Source organism: Tribolium castaneum, chromosome 2, assembly GCF_031307605.1.
Source record: "Tribolium castaneum strain GA2 chromosome 2, icTriCast1.1, whole genome shotgun sequence".
In the NCBI taxonomy this organism is placed as follows: Eukaryota; Metazoa; Arthropoda; class Insecta; order Coleoptera; family Tenebrionidae; genus Tribolium; species Tribolium castaneum.
In genome coordinates this window covers 1095207-1110835 of record NC_087395.1, presented here as the reverse complement: position 1 = coordinate 1110835, position 15629 = coordinate 1095207, and the positions used below count along the sequence as shown (strand labels likewise).

The following is a 15629-nucleotide window of genomic DNA, read 5'->3' as shown; positions in this document are numbered from 1 at the left end:
AGTTTTATCACGATATGTAGACAATTAGTTAAAACACATTTAAATTCAAAGAATCTTATGAAGGCAATAAATCTATTTGTACCTGTTTTAGTTTATTCATTTGAGATTATTAATTGGACGAATACTAATATTATTAATATTAATATTAAAATCAGAACACTATTTACTCGTTTTAGGAAACACCATCCAAAATCAGCCATTGAAAGATTTTCTTTATCTAGAGAATATGGAGGTCGAGGCTTTTTGAATCTACAAAATTTGCATACAAGGCAAATTTCTTCTCTTAAAAAATACTTTTTAAATCGTAGTAGCAAAAATATTCTATTCAAAGCCATTTGCTTAAGTGACCATAATTTTACTCCATTAAATTTAAGTAATCCCAATATAAATGAAATAATTTCTGATGAAAATTCAATTATTGAAACTTTAAAAGAAAAACCTTTACATGGTAGATTTTTCAAAGAGTTAGATAACAGTAATTATATAGACAAAAAAGCTTCACACTTATGGTTAACAAAAACTAATATTTTCTCAGAAACTGAAGGTTTTATTTTTGCAATTCAAGATCAAGTAATTAATACAAAAAATTACCAAAAATTTATTTAAAAAAAAAATAATGATGATGTACATCTAATTTCTTCTTGTCAAGTTCTAGTTGCATCAAATTATAAAGTAAGACATGATAATGTAGCTAAAATAATTCATTCAGAGTTAGCTTTTAATTCGGGTTTAATTCAAACCAATCTCGTTATTATAAATAAGAGCCTTACTCATTTATAGAAAATGACAATTTTAAACTCTATTGGGATAGATCAGCTTTAACTAATCTAACTATTACAGCTAATAGACCAGATATTATCTTTATTTCTAAATTAGAAAGACATGCATTTATCATAGATATTGCTGTTCCAAATACACACAACATACAAGAAACGTACAATACAAAAATATCTAAATACATGATTTTAGTTAGTGAGATAAAGAATATTTGGAATCTTGAAAAAATAAAAATTGTGCCAATAATTATTTCTGCAGTAGGAGTGGTGCCAAAAAATTTAAAACAAAATCTTGAAATTTTAAAATTAAGTTCAAATTTAATTGTTGAAATTCAAAAATCAGTTCTTTTAAAAACGTGTAATATTGCTAGAAAAGTTCTAAATAATAACGAAAGTCAGTTTAGGAATTGCAATACAATAAACAATAATTCAATAAATAATTTATCTTGTTGCGAGGCGGACGATCAGTAGTCAGGCAAGAGAATAATAATAGTAATAATAATAATAATAATAATTTATTCGTTCATCTTATCTGAATACACAGAAATTAAACACGTCACGTATGGATACTAATTAGGATATTATAATATAATCAAAAATAATAAATATAAATATAAACATATCAAGTTAAACAGAACAAAAAAAAGAAAAATTACATAAAAAAGTATAAATTACGAATAGAGAGACAGCTAGATCGCGAGGGAACTAGATAAAAATTTATTTATACTATAATAACATTCATTTATAAGGTACCTTTTAGTAACGGTTTTAAAAGCATTTAATTTAAGAGACTGTGTTTGGACTAAGCTTATTATAAAGATGAAGGTTTAATGTATTTCTAACGGCACTGCTACTCTTGAAACGGGGTGGCAGAAGTAGTTGTGCTATTACTATTACTATTACTATTACTATTATTATTATTATTATTGTTATTATTATTATTATTATTATTATTATTATTATTATTATTATTATTATTATTATTATTATTATTATTATTATTATTATTATTATTATTATTATTATTATTATTGTTACTAGTATTGTTATTATTACAATGATACAATATACCGGGTGCTCAAAAATCGGCGCACCAATTCAATTGAGTGTGGTAGAGAATTGCTTACACATAAAGGTAAAAATAGTAAAAAAATTCTTTGTATTAAAGTTATTGATAAATAACAAATTTTAAATAAATGATATGTGGCAACGTTGCCTAACAGTCGTGATCGCAATAGAATTTAAGCAACAATAAAATAAACTATTTTTGAAACGGTTTCCTAGGAAATAGTTCCCAGTGTTGGCACATCTACAAACTACGATTTTTTGATAAATTTGATTTTTTTTAAATTAAAAAAACTGCTAAGATCTCATAGTAAATTTAAAACTAATTATTAATCGTTTTGTTAGAGAACGATTACTTAGTGCGAAACATAGAAACATTAAAAAAAAAATAAAAAATGAGGAAGTTAGCAAAAGAAGTTTGTTATTCCAGATTTTTTAAAACATAACATTAAGAATTTTTCCAAGATTTTTCCCGTGAGAAGCACATGCTTCTCAACAACGTACCACTGAGTTGGTGCGTCAGTTTTTGACCACCCTGTAAATACAATAAAAATACACAATTCAAGCATGTAGTTCGCATCTTCTTAGCCTCCAAGACAAAAATCTGTTTCAATCTATAATTTAAAATGTATTCACTGCATAAAAACTCAAGATAATAAAACTTACAACTGTTGGAGTTTATCATCTGCAAATTTTGATTTAGTTCTTCACTGTTTTTTTGCGCTAAAAGTTCGAAACGATTCCATTGAATTGCGAGTGTTTCAGCGTTTGTTCCATTTTCATTCGCTGTACTGATATCTGCTCCATTTTCTAACAACAACCCAACGACTTTTACATTATAATTCATTATTGCCCAAGAAAGTGGAGTCCATTTTCGAGAAAATGAAGATCCTTTTCCAATTCGATTCACATTTGCTCCCCTTTTTATCAATAGTTCAATTATTTCTATCATACAGTTACAATAAATGGCAACACATAATGGTACCAAACCATCTCTGCTTTCGAAATTTACATCGGCACCGTTGTCCAATAGCAATTTAATTATTTCCAAGTTCTTACGCTGAATAGCATACGAAAGTACGCCAAAGTTGAGACAATTTAGATTATATCCATTCGCGATTATTTCTTCAACTTGGTTTAGATTACCGTTAAATATTGCCTCTTGTAATTGCTAGAACAAAACAGTCTTAATTAAAAATTATTTTCAATTCAGAAGCTGTTTCAGAAATGAACTACTATCCAAACTTATGTTTTGTTTTAAGTACAACACCCTAACTTTTATTGGATTTTTGGTAGCTTTTAAGACTAACGATATTTGATCTAAACTTGCATTGGTCAATACTGCATAATAAATTAATAAACATAAACATAAACATAATTTATGAATTTTTTTGAGTTTTAAGATCGAATAAAACGTGTACGAGACACCTAATGTTATCAGTGTTATCACTTATCAGTAGAGGGCGATCTAAAAAAAACTAAAAATACTTGTTATACACGGAGTGGTGAACCAAAGTTATTCTTTTAATAGAACACCCTATACAGAGTGTCTGTTTTTCAAACTCCACCATGGAGATCTCACGAAAATTTGTAATTTACGTTTTTGTTTTTTCAAGAAAAAACCAAAAAAAACTAGACGTTTTTACCGTTCTTCAGGCACTTATTTACAAGATATCTGAATCTGTCATCATATTTTCCAAGGCGTTCTTAATTTCAGACTTACAACACTCAACTCTGGTTTTTTTAAAAAAAGAGAGTGACAATAAGTAGAAAGTTAAGTGACCTAATTTTTCAAAAATATTTTGTCAGGCAATTTTCAAGAGATCCGTAAAACTTGAATTAAAATTGCTAACGATAACACGTTTGAGGAAAGTTCTGAAAAATAAATAATACAACACTCTGTTGTAAATAGTGTTTTTGTTATTGTTATTGTTTTCAGGTTCGACTATTCCATGGGTAAGTTATGTTGGCAACAATTACAAGTAGGTATATCTTTCGAGAAAACTGCGTTTTTATCTCAAAAACGTATTCAAAGGCTTCAATTAAAATTTTTCTGGGCGTTTTTGACGAAATTTTGATAGAAAACGTGCTAAACCAACATATTAGCTTACATACATCAATTTTGAAACAAATAATTAAATACGTTTTGTTTTAATGTTATTCGTTCAGGTCTTTACCAATTTTTATGGCAAATTCTTTGAAACAAGAAGTTTATGTCAATTTAGGTTAATAATGCTTTTGCTATAAAACAGATACCAAAATGTTGCAAAAAACTGAGATTTCAGTTCGAACAAGTATTTACATTTTATTTCGATGAAATTTCACTCAAGAAATAAACTAAACTGAATGAACAAGAGAAAAACTATCAGTTTTCATTTATTTCTGTTTTTTGCGTATATTAATCCCAAAAACGAACTTAAAAACTCGAAATATTAAAAAAATAGTTTATTTGGCGATTTTTTTGTTTGTTTTTGATTCATTTTGCGAAATAATTGTGTTTCTGGCTGTAAAACATATTATTCATGTTATGTATTTAATTTGGTTCTTTTTCGCATTTTTGACTTAAGTTCGTGAATTTAAAGAAGAAGTTTGAACTTATTTTTCGACAAATTATTTTGGAAAAAATATCTTTGTGGTTGAAAAACGTAGTAAAACGGGTGAAAAGAATAAAGATAACAATTATTTTTGACCTAATTTATTAATGAACATTACTTTTAATTTACTTTAATAATTTTTCGGCTTTCCTAACAGAATTTCACAAAAAACCTGAGATTTTATTTCAAACATTTTAGAAATTTTAATTTTTTGATTTTGATTTCAATTCTGAATCTAAACTCCTTTACAAAAAATTTCTAACTCTGCGTTTGGAAGATAGTTACCATTTAAAAGTAGCCAATCACAAAAGGTTTATTTGCGGAAGAGTGCGAAATCAAAACACGTTACCATACCAAAAAAAGTGGCATAAGTTAATTGACCTGACTTTTCGAAAATATTTTGTCAAGCAATTTTCAGGAGATCTGTAAAACTTGAATAGAAATTGGAAATTTCTAATTTATTCTCATTCTTGTGTGATATTCGAAAAACTAATTTTTGATGTTTCGTTCAAATTTTCCGTTAAATTTATCGTACTTAGAATGTCCGTTTTGTTCAACCGTGATGGTTTTGTTCCACAGACATCAAATTAAAATAAAATTTCACTCAAAAAAAACATCATACTTACAACAAAAATTACTGGTATATGTTAAGTAGAAAATTACCAGTACAATATTGATTTAATAAATAAGTATATGGACTATACGAAGAGACAGATAATTTGTTGGTTGATTATCCATAATATGTAATGTCCACAAATGTGCGGACGGCTAACACAAAGTTATAGTCGTCCGCACAAATGTGACGGCAAACCACAGCCTTAATTTTAACTGTGATTCGTGGAACTGGAAATGTTGAAAATAATGATTTTTATTATTCCTAAAAACTTGATAAAACTGTGTTTTTATCACAAACACGTTCTTAAACTTTAGAAAAAAATGTTGTAGCAACGCATGCGTTCTCCGAATTTTTAATCTTATTGTTTTCAGTTTCAACTATTCCATGTGTAAGTGATGTTGGCAACTATTACAAGTAGGTAAATCTTCCGACAAAACTGCGCTTTTATCTCAAAAACGTATTCAAAGGCTTCAATTGAAATTTTTTTAGGCGTTTTTGACGAAATTTTGATAGAAAACAAGCTAAATCAACATATTAGCTTACATACATCAATTTTGAAACAAATCACGTTAAAATACGTTTTGTTTTAATGTAATTTGTTCAGTTCTTTACCAATTTTTTTGGCAAATTCTTTGAAACAAAAAGTTTAGGTCAATTTAGGTTAATAATGGTTTCTTTTGCCATAAAACACATATCAGAATGTTGCAAAAAACTGAGATTTCAAATCGAACAAGTGTTTGAAAACTTTTCAATCATTTACGTTTTATTTCAATGATTTTCAATTTTAAATTTTAAATTTTAAATTTTAAATTTTAAATTTTCAATTTTCAATTTTAAATTTTTAATTTTTAATTTTTAATTTTTAATTTTTAATTTTTAATTTTTAATTTTCAATTTTCAATTTTCAATTTTCAATTTTCAATTTTCAATTTTCAATTTTCAATTTTCAATTTTCAATTTTCAATTTTCAATTTTCAATTTTCAATTTTCAATTTTCAATTTTCAATTTTCAATTTTCAATTTTCAATTTTCAATTTTCAATTTTCAATTTTCAATTTTCAATTTTCAATTTTCAATTTTCAATTTTCAATTTTCAATTTTCAATTTTCAATTTTCAATTTTCAATTTTCAATTTTCAATTTTCAATTTTCAATTTTCAATTTTCAATTTTCAATTTTCAATTTTCAATTTTCAATTTTCAATTTTCAATTTTCAATTTTCAATTTTCAATTTTCAATTTTCAATTTTCAATTTTCAATTTTCAATTTTCAATTTTCAATTTTCAATTTTCAATTTTCAATTTTCAATTTTCAATTTTCAATTTTCAATTTTCAATTTTCAATTTTCAATTTTCAATTTTCAATTTTCAATTTTCAATTTTCAATTTTCAATTTTCAATTTTCAATTTTCAATTTTCAATTTTCAATTTTCAATTTTCAATTTTCAATTTTCAATTTTCAATTTTCAATTTTCAATTTTCAATTTTCAATTTTCAATTTTCAATTTTCAATTTTCAATTTTCAATTTTCAATTTTCAATTTTCAATTTTCAATTTTCAATTTTCAATTTTCAATTTTCAATTTTCAATTTTCAATTTTCAATTTTCAATTTTCAATTTTCAATTTTCAATTTTCAATTTTCAATTTTCAATTTTCAATTTTCAATTTTCAATTTTCAATTTTCAATTTTCAATTTTCAATTTTCAATTTTCAATTTTCAATTTTCAATTTTCAATTTTCAATTTTCAATTTTCAATTTTCAATTTTCAATTTTCAATTTTCAATTTTCAATTTTCAATTTTCAATTTTCAATTTTTAATTTTCAATTTTCAATTTTCAATTTATTTATATTTCATTAAAATGTGTAATTTTATCTAATTTCAAGGAATTTAGTTAGTAAGTAAACTGTTCTTTGACGTGAAAATTATTTATTATTTTATTATTTACCGTTTTTGACATGTTTGTAATTGAAAAAAATTGACTAAAAACTAAGAAAAGTAGAACGACACAGCTCGACATTTCACCTTGCGAGCTTGGTAATTATTACAGATATCGAAATGATTCTTGCAGAAAAAACTTATATGAACTATTGGCATCATTTCATTTCGCTTATGTAAAATAAAAAAAATCTCGCATCTCGAAAATTCCACTACACAAATATGGCACGTTATAAGAAAATTATAAAATATGAAGATTGTTTATATACGTTAGAATCTACATATACTGAGGAATCTAGTGCAAAAAATTAATTTTCAATCTTTATTCAGAAGGAAAATATGACGATGTAAACACAAAATTTGAGCAGTTTTAGTTTTTCAAAATTTTTTAGAAAAACGTCTTCCTTCTGGACGAAGGAATACAAGGCGGAGCAGGAAAATGTGAAGCTGGTTAAGGAAACAACGCGTGATTTGATCGAGCGGAAAAAAGAGCAAATTACGTGTCAATTAGAAGTCTAAGGTTTGTGTGATTGATTTATTTCTGATTCTAGTAGAATTCTGGTTGTAGAGGAAAAAAAGCGGCCGTTTCTTGACGTCCTTGTTGAGAAATATTTGAATAAGGAACTGAGTTATCAGGAATTGGAGGATGAAGTTAACACGTTTCTCTTGGGTGTAATTTTTTGTAATGTTTTTGGTTCTGACACGAATGCGACGGCGGGTTGTTTCGTTTTGACGCTTTTAGGGATGCACCAAGACGTTCAGGTACTGAAATCGCAATTATACTAATTTTTATTTTTTTAATTTTTTCAATTACGGCAAAACTATTCGAAAACGTGGAGCTATCTTAATTCTATCGTATGTAAAATGATCCGGGGAATCGACTGGCGTCGAGAAAATTGCCAAATTCCCAATAATTTTTTAGTTATGAATTTTTTAAAATTTTACCTATTTTTACTTTTATTTGCAATTTTCTCAAAAACTATTACTCGGAGACCAATGATCTGTTTTAAAGAAGATAGATAATTTAAAAAGCTTTCCAAGATAATACACTTTATGGGGTTATCTCTAATAGTTCCGGAGCTATTGCTCGGGAAATGTTCCGAGTACCCAAAATTGACAAAAATTGCGACAAAAATTGAAAAAATCAAACATCAAAAAATCGATCAAATGGACTTTTTGTGGACTTTTAACAACTTTAGTGAGATGTAAAGACACATATAAGTCCAAACAACTATGATAGAACGAATGTAAAAAAAATAATAAAATCATTTTGTGTATATCATTGTGATCAATGCTCGTACTGTAACCAATAATCCAATTTTGTGCTACTTTTTATGAACATTAGTTTTTACATGTAAATTTCATATCAGAGGCGTACGCTTCTAGAATTGCTGATAATAATTATTATTCTATCCTCTGTTCCTTTTGTGTCCTTTCCGTGGCCTACCTGTGCTTGTTTTTTTATTTTGAGTCACTACGAACGGCCGCGTAGTGTGAAGCGTGTGTCCTTGTCTTTATTCCCTTGCCTGATTGTATTTATCAACTCACTCATAATGAGCGTCTGCTATAAATGCAAAAGTAGCGTCGTGAATTCTATCGCTTGCTTAAATTGCAAAAAAGCGTATCACCCCAGTTGCTTAAGAGCCTTTAAAAACTATTCTGCGATTGGTCAAGATCTGACATCAATAAGTGCATGCCCTTGTTGCGATAAATCAAAATCTTTACAAAATCCCACTTCTCCGACTCTAAATATCTCTACTAATACTATATTTGAAGACCTTGGTATCCTAAAGCAAGAAACCGACTTAATAAAAAAAACTCTTGATGATTTAAAAACGTTTATAACTGAATCACCGACTACTGTTTGTACTTTTGATAAAATAGATGAATATGTACGCAAAAGTTTTGATGATCTTGAAAGCAAATTAATTTCTTTGTTAAAAGATACCCTTAATCGTGAAATTGTGAAATTAAAAAATTCAATAAAAAACGAAGTAATAGCAGAAATCTCTACTAATTTGAACCGTACCAATGATAATATTAAAACTGCCAACTCTTCTGATTTAACTTTGAAATCTACAAATTCAAAGAATGTAAGTACCCAGTCCGTGTCTAAGACGAACAGATATAAAGTTCGTATATTTGCTGATCAAAAAGGACGTCATTGTATAGACTTATTAGAAACTTATATTCCAGTTAGCAAATATGTGATCCAATCCGTAGTAAAACCTTATTCCTCGTTACAAGAGCTTCTTAAAACTGAAAACAACAACGAGCAACTTGGCAATAATGATTTTGTTGTAATATACGCTGGAAATCATGAAGCACAAAAAGGAAAAATCCCTGATGAAAATACTCTAAATGAACTTATCAATCATAAATTTTTAAATACTAATATCATTCTTATCGGATGTCCATATTTTGTTAATCGTCCCATTTTGAATAATTTTGTTTATGAATTGAATTGTAATTTTTATAATGTGGCTAAAAATAATAAGAACATATATTACTTAGACTCAAACGATAAAATTTTTGATCAATTCAAGACGGATAACTTTGTAATAAATAAAGCTATTAAAAGGTGCATTATAAAAAACCTGGGCGACCTAATCACTGAGTGCCAAGACCATACAAATAGATCTGCAGTTGAACAAAATCCAGTAGCAACGTTTCTTGACACATCTCTGCCATCAGTTGATAAATCTGACTCTCAGTCTTTTTAAATCGCTTCGTCTGTTTACAGCCCTCACATTCTAAAATATCTATATCAATCAATAAAAAAACTGTCAATAGTTTTCATGGCATCTACCAAAATGTTAGGGGATTAAAATCAAAATCAGTTACATTTTTTAATTCATTTTTATCTACGTCTGATGAATTTGATTTAATTGTTATTACTGAGTCTTGGTTAGATGACACCGTCTTGGATGGTGAATTGTTTTCTGATAATTATTATGTTTTTCGTCGGGACAGAGATCTCCGCCACCTGGGTATCCGTAGAGGTGGTGGTGTGCTTATAGCAGTTAATAACAAATATAACTGTCGTCAACTCGATATATCTAATATTAGTCGTAGAAGTTCTCCTGCTATTGATCTGGTTGCAATAAAAATAAATGTAACAAGTTATCAACATCTCTTCGTGTTTGTAGTCTACATTCCTCCTTCTATTTCCTTTAGTGATTTTGACAATTTTTTTGATCTTCTTAATAATTTTGACGAGATTAATAATGACAATGTTTTATTCTTAGGAGACTTTAACACTCCTTTATTCAGTGGATTTTCAAAAAACAATTTTAGTATTTCTCTCAAACACTTCGCTTCTTTTCATAATTTTAATCAATTTAATAACATACGTAATAATAGGAATAATATATTGGATCTCATCTTTTCCAACATGGACTGTGCCGTTAGCAAGTCCTCTTTCTCGTTTGTTCCTGAAGATCCTTTCCATCCGAGTTTGGAGTTTACCCTCGATATTGTAGCAAAAACTCCTGATAAGTTCTATATGAATAGGGACCACGTCGCATTTAATTTTAAAAAAGCAAATTTTGATTGTCTATACACTACTTTACAGGTAGTTGATTGGTCCGAACTGGAGAAGTTTAGCGATGTGAATGAGGCATGTCGAGTTTTTTATGAAACCCTCTACAATTGTTTTGAGTTATCTGTTCCAAAACTATTTTGTCGTAAAAACTACCGCACATTTCCTACTTGGTTCAACACTGACATTATCAATTGTCTACGTCGTAAATCTAACATTTTAAAGAAATATCGTCGAACTAAAAATATGCATTTCTATGAGGAGTTTAAGAAACTTCGATCTCTTTCAAAATCCCTAATAACTACTGCCTATTCTCAATACATCGGCCACATGGAAAACACTATCTCCAAAGATCCAAAGAAATTCTGGTCTTTTGTTCAAGCTAAAAAGCGTAACTCTAGAATTCCGGGTGTGTTGTATCATAATGGTAATGCAATATCAAATCCTAATGATATAGTAAATAGTTTCGCTAAATTCTTCAAAAGTGTTTTTTCTGACATGGCATTGACTTCAGATAGTCCCTCGATGATGACGAATCTAAATAGTTTTATTACTGTAAACGAGATTTATGAGCATGAAATAATCCGGGTATTAAAGCGATCTAAAGACACACTTACTGCTGGTTGTGATGGTATCCCCAGCTTTTTATTAAGGGATTGTGCACACATTTTTAATTTAATATTGCAAACTTCGACGTTTCCTAACATATGGAAAATAGCACACGTTTGTCCTGTCTTCAAAACGGGTGATATAACACAAATTCAAAACTACAGGCCAATTTCAATCTTGTGTAATTTCTCGAAAGTTTTTGAGTCAATTATTTACGACCGCATCTACACTTCTGTAAAAAGATTTATATCACCTTCGCAGCATGGATTTGTTGAAAAAAGATCAACTGTTACAAATCTAGCCTGTTTTACTCAGTTCATATCTGACGCTTTGGACAGAAAAGGTCAGGTTGATGTCATTTATATGGACTTCAAAAAAGCATTTGATCAAATTGATCATCATCTGTTATTGTTAAAACTTGATCAGTATGGTTTCTCCGGTTCTTTGCTATCCCTAATAAAATCTTATCTTGCTAATCGAGAGCAAAGGGTTAAATATCGTAACTACATTTCGGATAGTTACGTTCCAACTTCGGGTGTGCCGCAAGGTTCCAATCTTGGACCCTTATTATTTTTGCTTTTCATTAATGATATATGTGGTTCTTTATCAACATGCGCTAAACTTCTCTTTGCCGATGATCTTAAAATTTACACAGAAATAAAATCTATAGAGGACTGCCTCACTTTACAGAACAATATTAACGCAGTAGTGAAATGGTGTAATGAAAATCGCCTTTATCTAAACCCATCCAAATGTAACGTTATGTCTTACACTAAAAAGCGCGAATTCCTTGAATTTGTATATGATATTTCGTCCGTAACACTGCATCGTACCTTTATTATTAAAGATTTGGGAATTATTTTCGATACTGAACTCGCATTCAGTGAGCATATTAGGGATGTTACGGCTAGAGCGATTAAGTCATATGGATTCATCTATAGAAATTGTCGAGATTTTAAGAACTTATCAGTTATGAAGACCCTATTCTTCTCGTTAGTTAGAAGCAAACTGGAATACGGCGCACTTATTTGGCACCCGATTTATAAAATCCATATAGATCAACTCGAAAACATACAGCGACGATTCCTAAAATTCATAGTTTTTTTAATAGATGGCAATTATCCTATAAGGGGCTATGACCAGAACTTGCTTTTGAATAGATTCGGTCTCCAATCTTTACAGTTTCGCCGTATTTGTATTATAATTAAATTTCTGTATAATTTAATTAATAATAACATCGACTGTTCTTGGCTATTAAATATGTTAAATTTTGCTGTTCCACGTTTAAACTCCAGACAAGCCATGACATTTTATCCTATAGCGAGAAGGACCAATGTAGCTGATATGTCTCCTATCGTATTAATGACTACCCTATTTAATAATGTATGTAAAGACGGTGATATCAACTATGATTCGTGGCGGAAGATTGTTTCATCTTTATCATTAGTATATGATAATGATAATGATAATGTTTTATTGATGTTATAAATACAAAGTATCTTACATACGTCACCAAGAAAAGAAAAGAAAACAAGAAAATACACTTTAACCGTATACAAAAGCAGATAATAATAATTATATAAGAAAACTTAGTTAAGATGACATTTTACAAAAATAATTACTGAATTCATCAACAGAGTAAAATGCCTCTTGTAGCAGGAAAGATTTAACACAGTTTTTAAAAGCCTTGAACTCGAGGTTTTTATAGGTGTCAGGTAACATGTTAAATAATTTAATACAGTAATAACTTGTGCTGTTTCTAGTACGTGATAATCGCAGAAAATTTGGTCTGAGTAAATGCCGGAATCTGGTGGAGTATGTATGATCAAACGAATCATATTTGTTTAAGTTTTGATGAGTATATAGAAGACATTGCAAAATATAAGTGCAGGGAACCGTTAAAATTTTGAAGTTTCTGAAATATTGACGACAGTCACTCTGATAGTGACAGCCAGCAATAATTCTGATACATTTTCTTTGTATTTTGAATAATTTAGCTGTATGTGGCGAATGACCCCAAGCAAGGATGGCATATGAAAGAACACTGTGAAATATGGCATGATAAACTGATAATAAAGTTTTAGTCGATAAGGTAGATACCAACTGCCTAAACAAGAACAATTTTTTAGAAAGTTTAGTAACTAAGTAGTCGCAATGAGTTTCCCAAGTCAATCCACAATCCAGAAAAACACCTAACAGCTTAATATAAGAAGGGGTAATAAATGATTTGTTTAAGGAAAAAATAATTTCTTGAGTTTTGGCACAATTAACGGTAAGTTTGTTACCAATAAACCAGTCTTTAATTTTGGTTTCAACACAAGTTTTTATGTGATCCAGAGCCTCTTTTGAATCAAAAGCGCCATAGATAGTGGTGTCGTCAGCAAACAGTAAGAAATTAGTATCTTTAATAGAAAGTGGCAGGTCATTTATAAAGATGAGAAATAGAGTCGGTCCTAGGACCGATCCTTGCGGTACACCAAATTTAATTTCCATTTTATTGGAATTAATATTGTGAGCAGAAACGAACTGACATCTATTTATTAAGTATGAATTCATCAAACTAATACTTCTGACACAGAATCCATATGATTTTAATTTTTGTAACAATATACCATGCTCAACACAATCAAATGCTTTTGTTAAGTCCAAACAGCAAACATAGGTATTTTCCTTATTTTCAAAACTAGACAAAATTTTTTCACTAAGGTAGTTAATAGCTAGGGATGTTGAGTGATTGCATCTAAAACCAAATTGGAACTGCGAGTAGAGACTATTATTCTCAAAATACGAGTTGATTTGCTTTTTTAAAATAAACTCAAAAACCTTTGCTAAGATAGGCACTAGAGAAATAGGTCTATAATTACTGATGTCATTCGGATCTCCTTTCTTAAAAACCGGTACAACTTTGGAAGTTTTTAGAACTGCTGGAAATATACTTTCTCTAATACACCTATTAATGATTTTAGTCAAAGGAATAACTATAAGATTTACTAACGATTTTAGAATTTTTGAACTAATATTGTAGGCATCACAACTATTAGATTTCTTCAAATGATTAATGGCATCCCTAACTTCATTATAAGTAACTTCATGGAAAGAAAATCGAGAGTCAGTTTCAAACGATGTTAAAATATTTGATGTTTTGGGTAACGCGTTAATTGTATTGGCAGCAATGTTAGTGAAATAGTTATTGATAGTGTCAGGCGACAGATTCGTAGGCAATTTAACAGAATTTTTTCTCTTTGTGTTGACAATATCCCACAATGCTTTTTGTTTGTTAGGGACGTTGTTGATCATGTTATCATGAAATTTAACTATAGCTTTTGCAATTTCACTGCGATAGAATTTTCTGAAATCAGTGTAAACCTCTTTATCAATAATCTGTTTGTTTTGAAGTTGAAAAAGCAGAGTTTGCATGTTACGTAAAGATCGCAAATTGTCATTAAACCAATTTTTTGATGCTCGAGTGGATAAAATTTTTTCAGGAAAACAAATAGATACATAATGTACTAGAATACTGTTAAATTGAGTAAATAAGTCTTCAACATCATTGTTAGTATTGTTGATAAAATCCCAGTTGATATTTTCAATAAAGTTATATAGGTGGAATAATCCTAAAGCAGTTATAGGTCTATATTTGGTATTAGAACTTTCATTTGCCACTAGAGACGAAGTAGGAACAAAGACACTCATACATACACCACAATGATCAGATAATCCTGGATCATGAGTTGTTACTTGATAATCATTGATTTGAAAGTTAGTGAAAATGTTATCTAGGCAGGAATTTCCTCGAGTTGGAGTAAAAACAGTTGAGTATAAACCATATGAAAGAAAAGTATTAACCAAAGCAACAGCAAGCTTATCCGAAGTGCCAAATTTCACATTGAAATCGCCTGTTACAATAACTTTATTATTGGTTTTGGTTAAAGACGAAAGCATTAAATTTAATTTTTTCAGAAAAACATCAAAATTCCCCGAAGGTGAACGATACAATGTAACTACATTTAAGTTGTCATTTAATAAACATCCAGAAACTTCAAAATCAAACTCAATACTATCAAAACTCAAAGATTTGCAATGAGTCATGGAATTATGAACAAAAATACTTACTCCACCATGATAGCGCAAAGTTCTGCAAAAGCTAGAAACTGTACAATAATTTCCTAATTTAAGAACCTCGATTTCATTAGCCGTCATCCAATGCTCATTGATACATAGTACTTCAAAAGGGCCATCGGACAGCAAAAAGGCTTCTAGATCTAAAATTTTGTTTTTTAAGCTTTGAATATTAAGGTGATATAAATTTAACACAGTTACGCCACTACACTCTGGTTTGGTGGATTGTTGTTTTGGGGGCGCCTGAAGAAAAAACGATTTATAGTAACTCCACAGTATTAGTGTAGTTCTAAGTTTTTGTATATATTTACCGTAAATGGGTCTCCTGTAGTAAATAAAGGCTTATTATTATTATTATTACTATTATTATTAT

General features: G+C 29.0%; 1 long non-coding RNA gene across 1 annotated transcript; it reads left to right on the top strand.

Moving 5' to 3' along the window:
• The first annotated feature begins 5355 nt into the window (after window positions 1-5355).
• On the top strand, window positions 5356-7744 carry LOC135265511 (uncharacterized). The gene is made up of 3 exons (XR_010333243.1): window positions 5356-5465; window positions 7380-7507; window positions 7556-7744. It is a non-coding gene; the product is annotated as an uncharacterized LOC135265511 (long non-coding RNA).
• Window positions 7745-15629: the final 7885 nt, after the last annotated feature.